The sequence below is a fragment of the Eptatretus burgeri genome, chromosome 17 (assembly GCF_056783735.1).
Source record: "Eptatretus burgeri isolate ZD-2024b chromosome 17, Ebu_testis_v1, whole genome shotgun sequence".
Taxonomy (NCBI): domain Eukaryota; kingdom Metazoa; phylum Chordata; class Myxini; order Myxiniformes; family Myxinidae; genus Eptatretus; species Eptatretus burgeri.
Genome location: NC_140977.1, coordinates 56,179,136 through 56,195,651, shown reverse-complemented (window position 1 = coordinate 56,195,651; position 16,516 = coordinate 56,179,136). Strand labels below are relative to the sequence as shown.

The 16,516-nt window shown below is 33.4% G+C and overlaps 1 protein-coding gene across 4 annotated transcripts in view; it reads left to right on the top strand.

The window, feature by feature from the left end:
* The window catches only part of DNAH1 (dynein axonemal heavy chain 1), a 157,140-nt gene that overhangs the window by 96,159 nt on the left and 44,465 nt on the right, over nt 1-16,516 (top strand). The gene's annotated exons all lie outside the window — the stretch shown is intronic.

Below are 16,516 nucleotides of genomic sequence, written 5' to 3'. Positions count from 1 at the left end.
GTGTGTGTGTGTGTGTGTGTGTGTGTGTGTGTGTGTGTGTGTGTGTGTGTGTGTGTGTGTGTGCACGTGCTTAGTGCAAGGATTATGTTTGATTAAGTGTGGTTAAAATGCCAGTTACAATTTCAGAACTATTTTTGGTTATGGCTTTTGATTGGTTTATATTTAATGGTGCAATGTAATTCTGGCTGTCCCTTCTGTTCTGTGTGCATTAAAGATGGAACGATAACAAGTAGGCATTGGATTAGTTATCTGGCTGAATTCCCCCGTATCATTAAAGTCTTCGATATAGCATTTGCCACCTTAGCGTGCGCCCTTCTTCATCTGTAACTATCGCGACCCCTTAAACTCGTCAAATGGTGACTCCCAGGGAGACATTAGATCATGGTTGTTATAGTGATATAACTTCTACTCAAGTCAAAGAATAAGACTTTTATGGTGGGGGGAGGGAGGAAGAGGTGGTGGTAGAAGGGAGGGGGTTAGTTACTAGAATTAAGGTCCAGATATAGACCCTGCTATGTGGATAGCGTTGTTTTGGATTATTTTGCAAGTAACAAGGACACATGCTCAGGATAAATATCTGATGTAAGAGATGGATTTTGTCAAATTTAGACTAGAAAGGGTAAGGATATCCAATCGCGTGTCTCTTTTGTTGAACCGGGCGGGGTCCTGATGAAAGAGAGGCTTTGGGAATACCCCACATCTTCACTGTGGCATGCCTGCCCCCCTCCTCCTCGCACCTCGTCGGAAGAGAGGGGAGTGCTGGCCTCTGACATCTCACAGGTGAGGGGTGATTCCTTCCGCATGCTTGCTCCTAATTGGTGATGTGCAAGACAGCATGTCATTCAAACACGCTGCTTGGTGTCCACAGCAACGATTGGGTCAGGTTCGGCACCATGGATTGAACGAGATGTTCCGCATATGACTGGTGCTCTGTAGGGATTGACGTTGATGCCTTGATGACATAGAAGGGTGATATGGCAGTTGGGGTAAGTCCACGAGTGCAGGGAATCGTCGTTCTTGGGTGTTCTTAATCTTTTGGTCTCTGATGATGTTCTCAAGCTTGACCTGTGTCTCTGCTGCCATGACATTCTGCCTTTGCAAGCAGCCTGCTTGCCTGCCGTTCAACCTGCGATTGTCTGCTTCTCATAGTCTGCTCTATTTATTTCCCAGTTCTGTCTGAATGCTTGTTGTGTGTGTCTTTGGCACCCTAGTTGAGGATTTGTCTATTTTTTTTAAGTATCATGATCATTGATTGTGAGTAGGGTGGATATACTGGTTCTGGCTCACTTTTCCCCATGTAAATGAATGGGGGATTTTCAGCAATTCCCTTTTTTTTTCCCTAAAAATAAACCCCCTTTTTATCCGTTTTTTTTTTTTACAGCCATTTTTCCCTGCTGTGCAGGGGTTTGGCTTTTTGTGAGGCAATGTTTTATGGCCGGATGCCCTTCCTGACGTCAACCCTGGTCGCCTCTTACGACACACAGGGATATGGTACACCTATTCTAACCGGGGCATACACCGGGACCAGTACACTGGCACTCATTTCGCCGACCTCGGAAGGATGACAGGCTGAGTCAACACCCTGGTGTTAATTCAGCAGCCAACGGGGCTTGAACTCAGGACACTGGGATCCCAAGCCGCCACCCTAACCACGAAGCCAACACCAGGCTTAGCCAACACCAGGCTTTGTAGGTATATATATTATATTATATTATATTATATATATATGTAATCCTGGTGTTGGCGCAGTGGTTAGGGCAGCGGCTTGGGATCCAAAAGGTCCTGAGTTCAAGCCCCGTTCAGCCACTGAATTAATACACCAGGGGGTTGACTCAGCCTGTCATCCTTCCGAGGTCGGCGAAATGAGTACCAGTATACTGGGCCGGTGTATACCCCGGTTAAAATAGGTGTACCATATCCCTGTGTGTCATAAGAGGCGACCAGGGTTGCGTCAGGAAGGGCATCCGGCTTAAAACATGTGCCAAATCACTATGTGGATCATACGGATGATCCGCTGTGGCGACCCCTAACGGGAGCAGCCGAAAGAAGAAGAAGAAGATATATATATATACAAGTTATTATATTTTATATATATAACCAGGCTATCCCAAGGTATATTTATTTGTCTCCCCTTTTAACCTGGAGGTTGAACCTCATTGAATTGAACACCTGGGGGTTGAACAGCTCACTCATTGAACCTATAAAGATTTGTTCATTCTCAAATTCCTTCAATAGTTTAATTTTCTTTGCACAATAATCCCCATCTAAAATATTGACAAACAAAACATTTGAATCTTTATATTTTTTAAGATACCCCTTTTGTGCCATTACGAAATGATAAACTTCTCTTAATGCTCTTGTTTGACCACCTCCTGAGCCACATATCATTTTGAAATTATAGTAAATTGTTTTTTCATTGTTCAATTGATAACCATCAAAGTTTTCAGTCCATTCAAGGATATTCATTTTTTTCTTTACATCCTCTAACTTACTACTTTTTAAATTGATTCGCTTATTTGTTTTATTTACCTTTGTTTTAGTTATTTTTTCAATAAGACTTATTTGATATTTTTCACATTCATTATGTTTTCCATTTATATACCAAGACTGAGATTTTCTCCACTCTTTAGTTTGATTAATACTTGGTTTGACCATTTATATATTGCAAAAAAACGCGGCGGTAGCCCTTAAAAAACCCTAACCCATCTTCCCATCGTTAAAACACAATCTATTCTATTCACTCTATCATACAATATCCATATGGAACACAATCTATTCCATTATCTAAAATAAATCTCTTATCATCAAAGGCTCCTAATGCCTTCTTATTTACTTCTTCACTATATATGTTATGTTTATAACTTCTTATTGTATTCATTTTCCTATATTCTTCTTTCTTATTCATCAAACAATTATAATAATTTCTAAAAGTTATTGATTTCTTTATTACATATTTCTTTATTCCCTTTAACCACTTATCAATCTGATCACCATACTTATAAGCATATGCCTTTGCTCTCAATCTAATAAACTCACTCATTACTTTTCCACCCAACTCATCCTTAAACTTACCAATAACCTTTTCATTCTTTTTGGAAAATAACTCACTCTTCTTGCTGAAATTACTTGTATCATATACTCTAATATTTTTCTTAATATCTTCATAAACATCATCAGTTTTTATATCTAGGATAAAACTATCAGTGTCCATATACAACAATGAAACATTTTCACCATACTCTTTCTTTAAGTCATTATACAAATAATCATACATCAATATCTTTGATAAATCAAGAACTGCTGTTCCAATATAAATTGGTTTATCCATTACAATACTTTCCTTTTTCATATGAATTGCAGAAAAGTTCTCTGAAAAAACCTCTTCTCTCTCAAAACTTGGTTTATTTATCAATCTCGAAGCTTCTTTCCAAGATGTTGCGAATCTAATGTTTTGCCTGTTTCTAACATTTTCCATAGTCTTTCCAAATACAGCATTATTCATTAATTTATAAAAGTCCCCTTCAAATTTTACTTTTGTATTTGCTCTCATATCTGTATTGAATTGAATATACTTTTTCACCCAAGGACTTTGTTTAAATTTTAAAACTCTATGAATTTTAGCTACTCTCAATCCTTCTCTCAAAAACTGTTTTAAGCTTCTCTGATGCAAAACATATCCCTCTTTATCATAGAATGTTGTTAATAACTTTTCTGTTGATTTACCTTTAATATTAAAACTTTTATGATAATCACTTAACCATTCTTTCTTTGGGGTTTCTTTCTCACATGCAAAAGGAAGATCTTTATGCTTATTATGAAGATCACTCGGGTACCTCAAATCAACTTCAAAATAATAACCTTCTTCTTCGTCATTCAATTCCTCTTGAGAAGAAATAACAATATTCATCAAAGCCTTTTCATAATCCTTTTCTTCCACCCACTCTAATTTACCATAAGGCAGAGATTGAGACATTGCCCATCCATACAAATTATTAGCATCAAAATACATCAAATAATTACTATCTTTTTCACTATCATAATTTGGAAGATATTTATTATTTGCTTTAGCATATCTTTTTGAACATACTTGTGATATTCCACCTCTCTTGGACTTCTCAATCATCAAAAGCATATCAACATCACTGATTAAATCTATATCTTGTTTTGTCATTTTCAACATTGCACTCCAAGCTAAACCAGGAGCTGTGAAATAGTGGGCAGGATCTAATCCATAACAATTTTTATTATGACAAAGTGATCTAAAAGCTTCAAACACATCAGCTAACAATAAAACATCTGTTTTTAGATATAAATCATGATATTCTCCAAGGTTCTTTATCTTAAATATTTTCCATATTTCTTGTGCGTGTTTATATTCCTTATCACTTATCTCTTCTTCATAAAGGTTATTATAGAAACTTTCTTTTGAAGGAAGTTGTGTTTCTTTAAATCTCATAAATGAATCCATATAATCATAAGGATAAATTCCCTTACAGGCACTTGTAAGAATTTTCTCTTTACTTTGAATTTCATTCCTTGTTTGAATTTCCTCTCTCGTGAGAATTCCTTCTTTAATCAGAATTTCATCTTTAATCAGAATTTCCTCTTTAGTTAGAATTTCATTCATTGTTCGAATTTTCTTTATAATTAGAATTTCATCTTCAGTTAGAATTTCTTCATTAATTTCCTCTTTACTTTGAATTCTCTCTTTAATCTGAATTTCCTCTTTCGTGAGAATTTCCTCTTTTGGAAAGAATGAATTAAGATTTGGAAAAGAGTCCGTGGAGCTTAGATTTGATGCGAGGTAGGCTAGTGGTGTTCCCATAAACTTGTAAGAATCTAGAAACCTAATACGAGTTAAAGGTTTTGTGAATATCATTTTTGTAAATGAAATATACTTTTGACTTGTGTTTGTTATGGCAGAAATATTCCCTGGTGTTTTTGAAAGTTCATTTATAAATAGATGTGTATCATAGTTGGCGCTGTTGTGAAGAAAGACTGGAATAAAAGAAGGTAATTTATAATTAAGATTACAACAGGAATGAGCGGGACCTCTATATTTACCAGTAAGATGACAATGATCCCTAACTTTAGACTCCTTAATTTCCCCTCACAAATATGACAGATATTGTTCTTTCTAAATTCTAATTTTTCTTCTTTGGTTAATTTCATCGGTTCATTTGTTTCTTTCATTAATTTAGTGAGTCTTATACAATCCTTTTCTAATCGTTTTACAAACTCTTGTGAAGCTTTTTTCCACGATAATGTTCAAGTTTGTTATACTTTTCTCCAACAGATGATTTGATATAATAACAGAAACCACAAGGAATATGTTTTTGATATTTATTTGTATATGATTCTTTTGGATTAGGAGAAGCAGTATTTATCTTTTTAAGGATACACTCAAAATCAGCGTATATCACAAATGGGTGCATGATAGATTTATTATAATCTTCAAAAGAAATCTTTTCACCAGGTTTAGGCATTGTAATTACAGCTGATTTATGATTACTACAATATTTTGAATGTTGTTCTAATCGTTCTTTTGTATGAAATGAATTAAGACATCGCTTACAAGGATATATTTTGTTTGCTGTTCTGAATACCTGAGAAGAGATTAATCTTGATAAATTATTGATGTATGTGTAATGTGAATTCTTTGTGTGTTTTGTTTGTGTCTTTGTGTGAAATGTGTGTTTCTTCATTTTTATAGTTGTTTGAAATTTTTAATATTTGAACTTTGTTTGTATCCGTTAATCCATATACATTAATAGAAAGATTATTCTTTTTCTCAAATTTAGGAATATCTGTTAGTGGCATTGGGAATTTAAAATCTTTAATGTCCAAGGTATTCTCATATTTCATATATTGTTTTACTCTTTCTGAATTACATTTTGGTGGATGAAAGTGAGCAAGAACAGACCAGAGAAAACATTTATTATCATTGTTCTTAATATTAACAACTGCCTTCTTTAGTTTTATTTCTTTTGGTAATTCAATATAAGAAGAAGCTTTAAGAGGGTTTGATTTTAGAATGTGTATATCTAAAAAGATGATTTTTTTAATATTGAATCCACTTCCTACCACTGTATTATCAACATCCTCCTCTTGTCTTGATAGTTCTTCATAAACCCCACTATTCAAAAAATCTTGAAATGATGTTATAAAATGAAGATCTGTTCTCATATAAGGAGTATGTTCTTCATCTTGTCTTTTCATATTCATTTTCACTCCCATATAAAACTTTAAAGTTTTCATTTCTTTTAATGTCTTTTTCATAAATTTTTCAACATCGGGTTTCACTATTTCAATTGATTCAGCTATTGATGATGGACCGGGTTCTCCAAATTGAAAAATCCTTATTTTTATATGCCCTTTAAATGCCCCATCAGTGTTTTCAATATAATAGTCTCCCTTTACTTTAAACTCATTTTTCTTGTGTTTTTGTGATTGAAGATGTTTATTATAACTACTCTTCAAAACATCCTTTGAACAGATATCACAATGTTTTCTTTCCAACTCAAGAGGAGATATTTGATGAAATAGATTAAATGTGTGTTTGATGGTTCGAACGTGTTTTTTATAATGTTTATATTCGTGATTACAAACATCGCAGTACGTTGTATTCACCATATTTATATACTAAAATTTTCTTGATGAAAATTTCGTTGATTTTACAGGTGAATCTGTGCTTAAAACCATTTTATCCTCCAACTTTTTCACTTAATAAATACAATGTTTCAAGACACAAAAGACAAGTTTCAATCAATCTCTTCATTTGTTAAAGATACTGAGAAATATGTTAAGGATGTAAAATTGAACAAAGATAAATATAACAACTATTGGATAAAAACAATTATGGTAAATAATATGAGTTCTTCAATTTCCTTCAGTGGAAGGGCTTTTAGTATACCTGGAAGAACATCAATTAAAGTATCTCTAACAAAAGTTTCTCCTCTCCTTCTGGTAATATATTCAAAACTAGAAAAAGCAATGAAACAAGAAAAAGTATCAAAAACAAAAACCTTATGGATGAAGCTTTAGAAAGAAAAGATAAGACCATCTGTAATATGCAAGGAGAAATTTGTATTTTTTTCAACAACCCTAAAGATGTAAATCCTGATGAAATAAAGGATGTTAATATATCAGGTGAAATGACATTTCGTTCAATAGTAGTTAACGATCATTTTAAAATTACCTTTAATATAAAAAATGTTGTCGTTGAATCTGGTAATGAAAAAAAGTATATCGATATCGATGGTAATATTATTAAATATGAGTCAATATACAACTGAAAGTATAGATGAATTTCAGTTTAAGTAAAGTTTTACTTTATAAATATGCTAGACTTTCCTGATTCTCCATATGACAAACTTGAGAATTGTCCTGCGTGTGAAAGATGGGGATTAAACACAGAGTCAAAAGCCTATAAACAATGTATATTCTGTGATTATCTTCTCATTAATGATAATAAAAAATATAAAAAGGAAAATAATTCTTTTAGATTTATACCAAAAATGAATTACTTTACAAGATTGATTAGAGAAATGAATGTAAAGTATGAGGGTGATAACTTACCTTTCCTTACAAGGGAAGAAACTGAACGTATAAGAGAAATGTTCAAAGGATTGTTGTTATATATTATTCATGGATGTAATTTTCAGGGAAATATCAACACAAGATATTGTATAAATAAAATAATGGATTATATTGAAATTAAACCTGAACTTAGGATAAAATATAGAGTTTCTAAAAAAGCCAATAATAAATTAAATAACCTGTTTTCCAAATATATAAATGAATGATTTTTTACCCATTTGGGAAAATAAGATAAAATTTAACAACCATAAAAATCTCCCAAATTCATTAAGATGTCTCATAGTTGGTTCAAGTGGATGTGGAAAAACCTGCTTACTTTTAAAAATGCTCCTCACTCCCAACTTTTTAGATTATGATAATTTAATAATTTTCACAAAGTCGAGTTTTCAACCAGAGTATCAACTACTCTCACAAGGTTTTAATGCTGGTCTTCAAAAAGAAGATATAATCGGTTTATTTAAACGTCAAAAAAACCTAAATGATTATAACATTGAAGATATAATTCAACTATTTCGTGATACACAGAGATGTAAAAAGAAATCAAATCCTATAACTTGTATTCTTAGTGATAATACAGATGATATACCGTCTCCCCAAGATTTGGATAAATCAAAAAAGAACCTCGTTATCTTTGATGATTGTGTTAATGAGAGAAACCAAACGGTAATGGACAGCTACTACACAAGAGGGAGACATTCTTCTTGTAATTGTATTTATCTTAGTCAATCGTACTTTCAACTTCCTCGTTGTTCCATCAGAAACAATGCTAATACTTTTATTTTATTCAAGTTAAATTCAATAGATATCAATAATTTTTGGAGAGATAATTGTTCTACATTATGTAGTAAAAAGAAATTTGAGGATTACATGAAGCACACGACTGAAAAATATAAATATATTGTTGTGAAACAAGATGAGATATTAAGGGATATATTTTTTGTTTTATAAACAATTACATATATAAATGACAACTATTATTATAAATCTTGTGGGGAAATCTGCTTCTGGAAAAAACTTTCATAAATCAAGGTTCTTGTGTAGTACAAATGAGAATATTGTAAATTTACTTAAAAAAACACCCCGTGATACGCATTGTATCAACAACAACTAGAGCAATAAGACCTGGAGAAGTAAAAGGTGAAGATTATCACTATATTTCAGTGGAGGAACATATGCGATTGAGGAATGAAGGTCAAATGTTTGAGGAGGTTTCTCTTGGTACAACAAAATATTCACATTGTAAGAGTGAGTTTAGGAAACTAAAATCTGGTGGTCTTGGGATATTAGAAACTAATCCAGAAGGAACGAGACAAATTATTAAACATCTGAGCGGAGTGAAGATTTTATCATTCGGTTTTGATGTTGATGAAGAAACTCAACGCAAACGTATGAAAAGCGGAGATGCAAGTATTAGTGAAGAAGAAATTACAACTCGCATTAATGTTAATAAAGAATTTGATGAAATATTTAAAGAAAAGGATTTATTTGAACACATCTACTTGAATGATGAAGAAAAGGAAAATTTCCCTGTTGATCTTTACAGTTCATTAAATGATATTTTACAATAAATAAATGGATGCAAAAGAAAGAGCAAGAAGATTTATGGAACATCAAGAGTTGGTTTCAAAAGTTGTAAAACAGCAGGAAGACATAAAGAAGAAACGCAGACAGAAACTAACGGGCGAAGAAACATTTGAAAGAAAACAAGAGAAATTTTTTAAACCACTTTTAAAAACTTCCCAAGAAAAAATGAAAGATGTTTCCACAGTTCCCACGGTAGAATATACTCCTAAAAAACTTCAAATGTTAAAAGATTTTGATCAAATGACGGAGGAAGAATTAGGGGCATTTAGGAGAATTAAAGGTATATGATGATGAAGGTTTATTTCAACAACTGGAAGAGATTAATCAACCCCCTGATTATATTGTGAATGCTCTTCAAAACAATGAATATTCAGCGGATTCAAAAACCAAAGCAGGACTCATTCCAACAGAACAACCAGCAATATTTCATCTTCTTCAAGAAAAGGTATTGATATTTAATGATGAATTAAGGTTCTTGGGTTCTGCTCAACCCCCTGTTAAACTAACTCCGAGATTAATGTTTCTTCTCACAAAAGATGGAAGACAAGGTTCAACTGTGAGGGATGAATCAAAGTATATTGATAATCCATTGGATATGGAAAATAATGATGATAGAGTATATATTGATCTGCTGAACACTCTAAATTATAAGGTTATTCTTTCTGGTAAAAGTAGGAAGAATGAGAAGGAGAAACACATTATTCAGGCTTTAAGTATCCTTGGTTCAGGTGTTAGTTTTCTTCCAAATGACCCATCGCAATTAGTTAATAGACTGTTATTGTTGTTAGGTAGTAAGAAGGCTGGAAATAACAATTGTTTTAATGAAGCATCAGCCATTTTAGACCAGTTGATGAACATGAAAATAATTAATAAATATCAATATAAAGACATTTTATCTCATATTAAATAAGATGAGAAGCACAATCCTGAGTTTTAATTTCACAACAAGCGACCACACATCTTCATTCCCATACCCACTACAACTTGACACAACAAAAGAATATGAGGCATCTTTATTGTCCATGGAAACTTATAATACCTTATTTAATATAACCGATAAAAATGACAAGTTTAGTTATAATCCCGGAAGTGGATACAAAACGATAACAGTCTCACCCGGAGCATATGAGATTTCTCAAATATCTTCCGAAATTGCTCGTCTTATGAAAGAACAGGGTGATGAACCAAAAAATATTGTTATAAACATTCAAAAACAATCTGCTCTCCCCTCTGGGCTGGTGCTCCTGCCTCCCACCTTTCTCGGCTTAACGCTGTCGAAACCAGGGCATTTAAGATCATCGGCATCTCCCGCAATGAAGCTGAGTCTTTGGGCCTCTCACTCAATCACCGCAGGTTGGTCGGTGGTCTTTCTGTCTTCTACCGACTCCTCTCCAGCCTTGCCCCCCCTGCTCTCTCTGCGATTTGTCCCCACCACATTTCCACAGGGCGCTCAAGGTCCGCCAACAACCCCCTTCTGGTAAAACTACCAAAATCACGAATCACTGCTCATCTTCACTCTTTCATTCCTCTTTTTTCCCGCCTTTGGAATAAACTTCCTCACTCTATTCTTTCCCATTCTTCCCTCCAGGCTTTCAAAACAGCTGTTCACCACCACCTCTTATCTTCCCCCATCCAAATCCTCGATCTTTTCTACCCCCGATAATCCACCCAAGCCCACTTCCTTCATTTCTCCTGCTTTCCTTCCTGAAAGTCCCTGAAATGTCCATCTTCTCTTCGCCATGTTCCCCGTCCCATCCCCATCCCTCTCCCTTCCACAGTTCACCTAATGTGTCTGTTCCCCACTGTTTTGTCCCTTCCACTCCCGCCCCTCTTGTCTCATGCCTCCTTGCTGTGAGTTGTGTGTTTGCTCTCATACGAGCCTCGACCAAGGTATACAAAAAAAAAAAAAACATACTTCAAAATCAACGATTAAAGTTAAAAATAACTACAAGGTTGATTTCACAATTGATAATTCATTTAGAGAGTTATTGGGTTTCTCCTCAAAAAAGATTGAAACTAATGGGACGTTTTACAGTGATAATGTCATTCAAATATCCTCAGGAATAAATTCGGTGTTAATTCACTGTGATTTGATTGATGGTGCTTATAATGATGGAAAAAAAACAAATGTAATATTTTCATTCAGCGCATACTCAACCCCAATTGGTTATAAATTCAATATGGAACCTAAAAATTTGGTTTATCTCCCTGTGTCAGGAAAAACCATACACAGAGTAAATTTTAGGATAACCGATCAAGATAATCGTGTGATTTCTTTTAATGGAGAAGTTATATCCATCAGAATTCACCTACGTGAAGTTTTCCAATAAATAAATAAATTCGATGGTTATTGTGAGGAAACACGAGTTGGGAAAATATAAAATAATTACAGGGGATGGGATGTTCCTTTCCCCATACTACAAGGGTGAAGGTATGTATCTTGGTAGAGGATACTATAAACCTAAGAGACAAAGGGGTGTTGGACATCAATTTAGAGGAGATGGGATAATTGATACTCTAATGGGTATTGGTTCAACTATTCTTAAACATAAAGATCTAATTGGTTCAACTGCTTCTGCTGTGGGAAATGTAGCAGGTGCTGTAAAGAGCATAAAAGATGCCCAGAAGGAATCTCATAAATTACAAGCAATAAAAGAAATTAAGAAAGGCAAAACTCAGTTGTCCCCCCAAGAACGACAGAAAATAATTCAAATACTTGGATCAGGGTTTCAAAAGTTTTAACATCTTTTTTCCTAAATAAATACAAGTATGGAAGCAATTGATAGTATCTATGATTTGGATGATACTATTATTATCTCAAACTCCACTAAAAAAGAAGATTACTTCAAGGTAAATGCAATAACTGGAACAGACTGGAATACGAATGGTACAAAAAGTTTTGAAATAAATAATCAACAAACCTATTTGAATCACTCTGAAAGTTTCTTGTTGTGTAAATTTAAATTCACTAAAGCTGGGAATAACACAAACGCTACACTTGTAAATGATTTCTTCTGGAAAATGTTTGATAGTGTGCGTTTGTATATTGGAACACAAGAAGTTGAAGCGGTTGATTATGTCTCTGCTGTATCTGAAATGATGAAATTTACACTCTATACATTCAGTGATAGAATGGGAAAGGGGTCTGTCGAAGGTTTTATTCCTGATATGTCAACGGGAACAAACACAGACCCTGGATATACTCAAAGGAAAGGAATGTATAATGATGATACAAAAGCAGAAAATAGTTTTACTGTGGCAGTTCCTCTTAAAGGTATATTTGGATTTTGTGATCATGATAAAGTTCTGTATGGTCTTAAAATTAGATTTCAACTACAAAGGAATGATAATGAAAATAGATTGCTTTTGGTGTTGGTAGTGCTTTTGGTGATCAGAATAAATTTGTAATTGAGGAGATGAGTTGGTATATCAGTGAATATACTCCTAATCTTAAAACAGAAGAGATGTTGAATCGAAGACTTAACTCAAAGAAACCACTCAGTGTATCATACCTCAAAAGAAGATGTCAACACGTTAAACTCAACCAAACTACTTACACGTAGAATTTGGGTGTTTTGGAAGGAAAGCCACGATATCTGTGGATGATTTTTAAAAAGCCAGATGGTGATACTGTGACTGATAAGAATAATGCATTGAGTGATAATGCTAAGGTGAAACAACTTCGCGTTTCTCTAGATGGAACATTTTATCCACGAGATAGATTGGAAATTAATTGGGAAAAAAATGATTTTGCTGAAGCATACAAGTCTTACCAAAAGGTGTGTGAAAGTAATGGAAATAAAGAACCTATTTTGGATATGACAGCATTTAAAAGTTTGTATACAATCTATGCGTTTGACCTGAGCGCTCAAAAGGAAACTATAAAGTCTAATCGAGTGGATACTTCCCTATACATTGAAAGAGGAGAGAGTGAAGAAGTTGATACATATTGTTTGCTTTTGGAAGAAACAGAATTGCAGATTAATACAGATAATGGTGTGATGATTAGTCTCACATAATTTTTTGTTAAATAAATGAGTGGCAAAGTACCAACTGGGGTATATGTTAATCAAATCAATCTTCATAAACTATCATCTTGTGTTCAAAATCAAAAGCCTTGTACGATTAACGTTAATACAATTCAGAGAAAAGGAGCAGTAAGAATTGATGTTTTGCTCACAAGAGAACAGGTTAAAATCTTGAATGACACTGGCTCACTTAAAATTAAAATGACAAAACCAATGTTGAAAAAATATTTAATAAGAGAGACGAGTGGAGGATTTCTCCCATTTCTAATTCCTTTATTTGCTGGTTTAAGTGCGGTTGGAGCATTGACGGGTGGTATTTCAACAGCGGTGAAAACTGCCAACGAAAGGAAGGCTCAACTCCAGGCTCAAAAAGAATTGGAAAGACATAACAAAGAGTTGGAGAAACAAATTAGTGGAAGTGGTGCAATTGTAGATTTTGCTGAAAAACTTGAAGGTCTGCCTGATAAAGCGAGATTGTTAGTTGGAGATATGCTTTCTTCTATAGCACAAGCAGGTGTAAAATTAACGAAAAGAGGTAATGGATTATATCTTTCTAATAAATAAATGAGCATTGATGAGTGGTTGAAAGAATTTGGAAAGAATACAACATCAAATTTACAACTTGTCAAATATTGTAAGAAATTAAAAATTCATAATGTGGTTATTTGTATGAGAGATGAATTAACAAATGTGCCGAAACATACAAAGAATATTATTATGAACTTAGAAGATAATAATGGGAACGGTTCTCATTGGGTTTGTATTTTTAATAGTCAAGACAAATATTATTTTGATAGTTTTGGTCTTCCACCACCTGTTGAAGTCATAAAATTCTTACAGAATGGTGTTTATCAAACATTTCAAGTCCAAGAATTAAATTCCAAGTGTTGTGGTCAATTATGTCTATATGTGTTATTTCAACTCAACAAAAATAAAAAAATTTATGATATTATTTTTAATCTAATATAAATGACTTATGTTGGTAAAGATGGTTCTATCTTTGGTGTATCTCAAGAACTGGATATTGATTTATCAAATTATTACACAAAGGCACAGGCTGAACGACATAAATATAATATAACCAAAAATATTAACATGAAAAATGCTTATAAATTAAAAAATTATCTAAGCCCCACTGACGCGAATGACTTGGTGAGATTAAGCGATTTATCACAATATATATCCTTAAATAAAACGGCCGTGTATTCCAAAGATACAGAAGTGTTGATATTATCTCCAGGTCATACAGAATTCACAGTTCGAATTAAAATAATTTTTTTATAAAGAAGGGCGTATCGTTTGTATGAGAATAGAACAATGGGGGTATGATATGAATGATTTAGGGTATAATTGGTCATTTAAAATTAACCTCGAAGACCTGGAACAATTAAATCAGTCTCGTAAGGAAGAATATTATCCACTTGGTATCGAGAATGAGTTTTCTGGGGCCACGATTAGTAAACAACAAATAAAAGAATTTAATAAGGGTAAATATAATAATGGTTTTGCCCTTGTTTATCTCATGAAAACAGAAAAAACAGGATTATATATAATAAGTAAGGAAATACAAAATGATTTAACTATGGGAAGATGGGGAGGTGTTTCGTGCCATAATATTATTCTAACATATATTTCTAATACATAAATGACAGCAAGAAGGCTTCAAGAAAATTATCATTTCTGTGTCCAAGCATACCTTCAAGAAAAGGGTATTCGGTATTTTAATAAATATGTTCTACAACATAAGAATGAGGTATTTTCAATAAAAGATTGGCATTATGCTGATGTTGATAAACCGACAACTTTAGATTTAATTAGAATGTTAAATAATGAAAAAATTATAAAGTTAAGAAAAGGTAAGGCTCTTTTAGAAATTCAAAAGAAATTTTATTGGTTTCCTGTTGTAAAAAAAATTATTTTGGATACAGGAATAACAAGAAATCCTGATGAATATATGTATAATATTCTATGGGGTGTAAGCGATTCAAGGATAATAAGGGATGAGGAAGGAGTTGAAGAAGAGAGGGAAGAGGAGGAAAAGGAGAAGAGAGAGAAGGAGGAGAGGGAGAAGAAAGAGAAGGAGGAAAGGGAGGAAAGAGAGAAGAGAGAGAGGGATGAAAGGGAGAAGAGAGAGAAGAGAGAGAGGGAGGAAAGAGAGAAGAGAGAGAGGGAGGAGAGGGAGGAAAGAGCGAGACAAAATAAATATCAAAATATGGAAACCAGTGAGATTAAAAAAAGATTGGTGGTATTACAGAAAATAACTCAACCCACCGAGGAGGAAAACAAAGAATTGACAAGTCTATTTGCAATATTTTCTTCAAGACTATTGACATCGCCAAGCTATTCATTTTAATTCAAGTTTTTCATTTTTATTTTTTTTCTTAAATAAATGGAGGAGAGAGTGAAGGCATTTCTAAGGATTCTTTATGTTTTAAAAATTAAGATTCAAATGTGCATGTTGGAAACTAAAAAGGTTTTTGCACTCTGCAGGAATTTTTCACATAAATAAATGAGTTATTGTCTCAAATGTAAAAAGAAAACTAATACTAAAAATATTTCATATATTAAAAGTAAAAATAACAGGGTTATACAAAAAGGTATATGTTTGGTGTGTGGTTCAAAAAAAAATCAATTTATCTCCAAACACAAACGAGGAGGAGATATACAAAAGTTTTTATCAGGAAGTAAATTTACAACTACTGGAATACCAGGGGAATTACATCTTCCAGGGTATTCTTTCTGTGGTCCAGGCACAAACTTGGATAAAAGATTAGATGAGGCAGACAATCCTAAATTCTGGAGTAAGCCTATCAATAGAGTTGATGAAGTGTGCATGAGACACGATATTGATTATGGGAATACCACAACGTTGGAAGAAAAACATGAAGCCGATAGAGAAATGTTGTATAATTTGTCTCTGATACAAAATCCAACCTTGAGAGAAAAAGTTGATCGTTTCATTGTGAAGAAGATGATCAGTGCTAAATTGAAACTTGGACTTGGAAATTCAAAAAACTTATAGGCTCTAATGATGTCATTAAGACTGAAGAGCAATTAGCTGATGAATTACATAAACCAATATTCACAAAGTTTCAGAGAAGGAAAGTTTATTCCAAGGAAGTTGATTATATCTGGTCTGCTGATTTGATTGAACTCAATAATGATAAGGGGTACAAGTATGCTTTAACCGTTATTGATTTGAGGAGTAGATACGTATGGGTTGTCCCATTAAAAAACAAAACAGGTGATACTCTTATGTTAGCCTTTCAACAGATATTTAATAAAAGTAAGAGAAAACCTAAAAA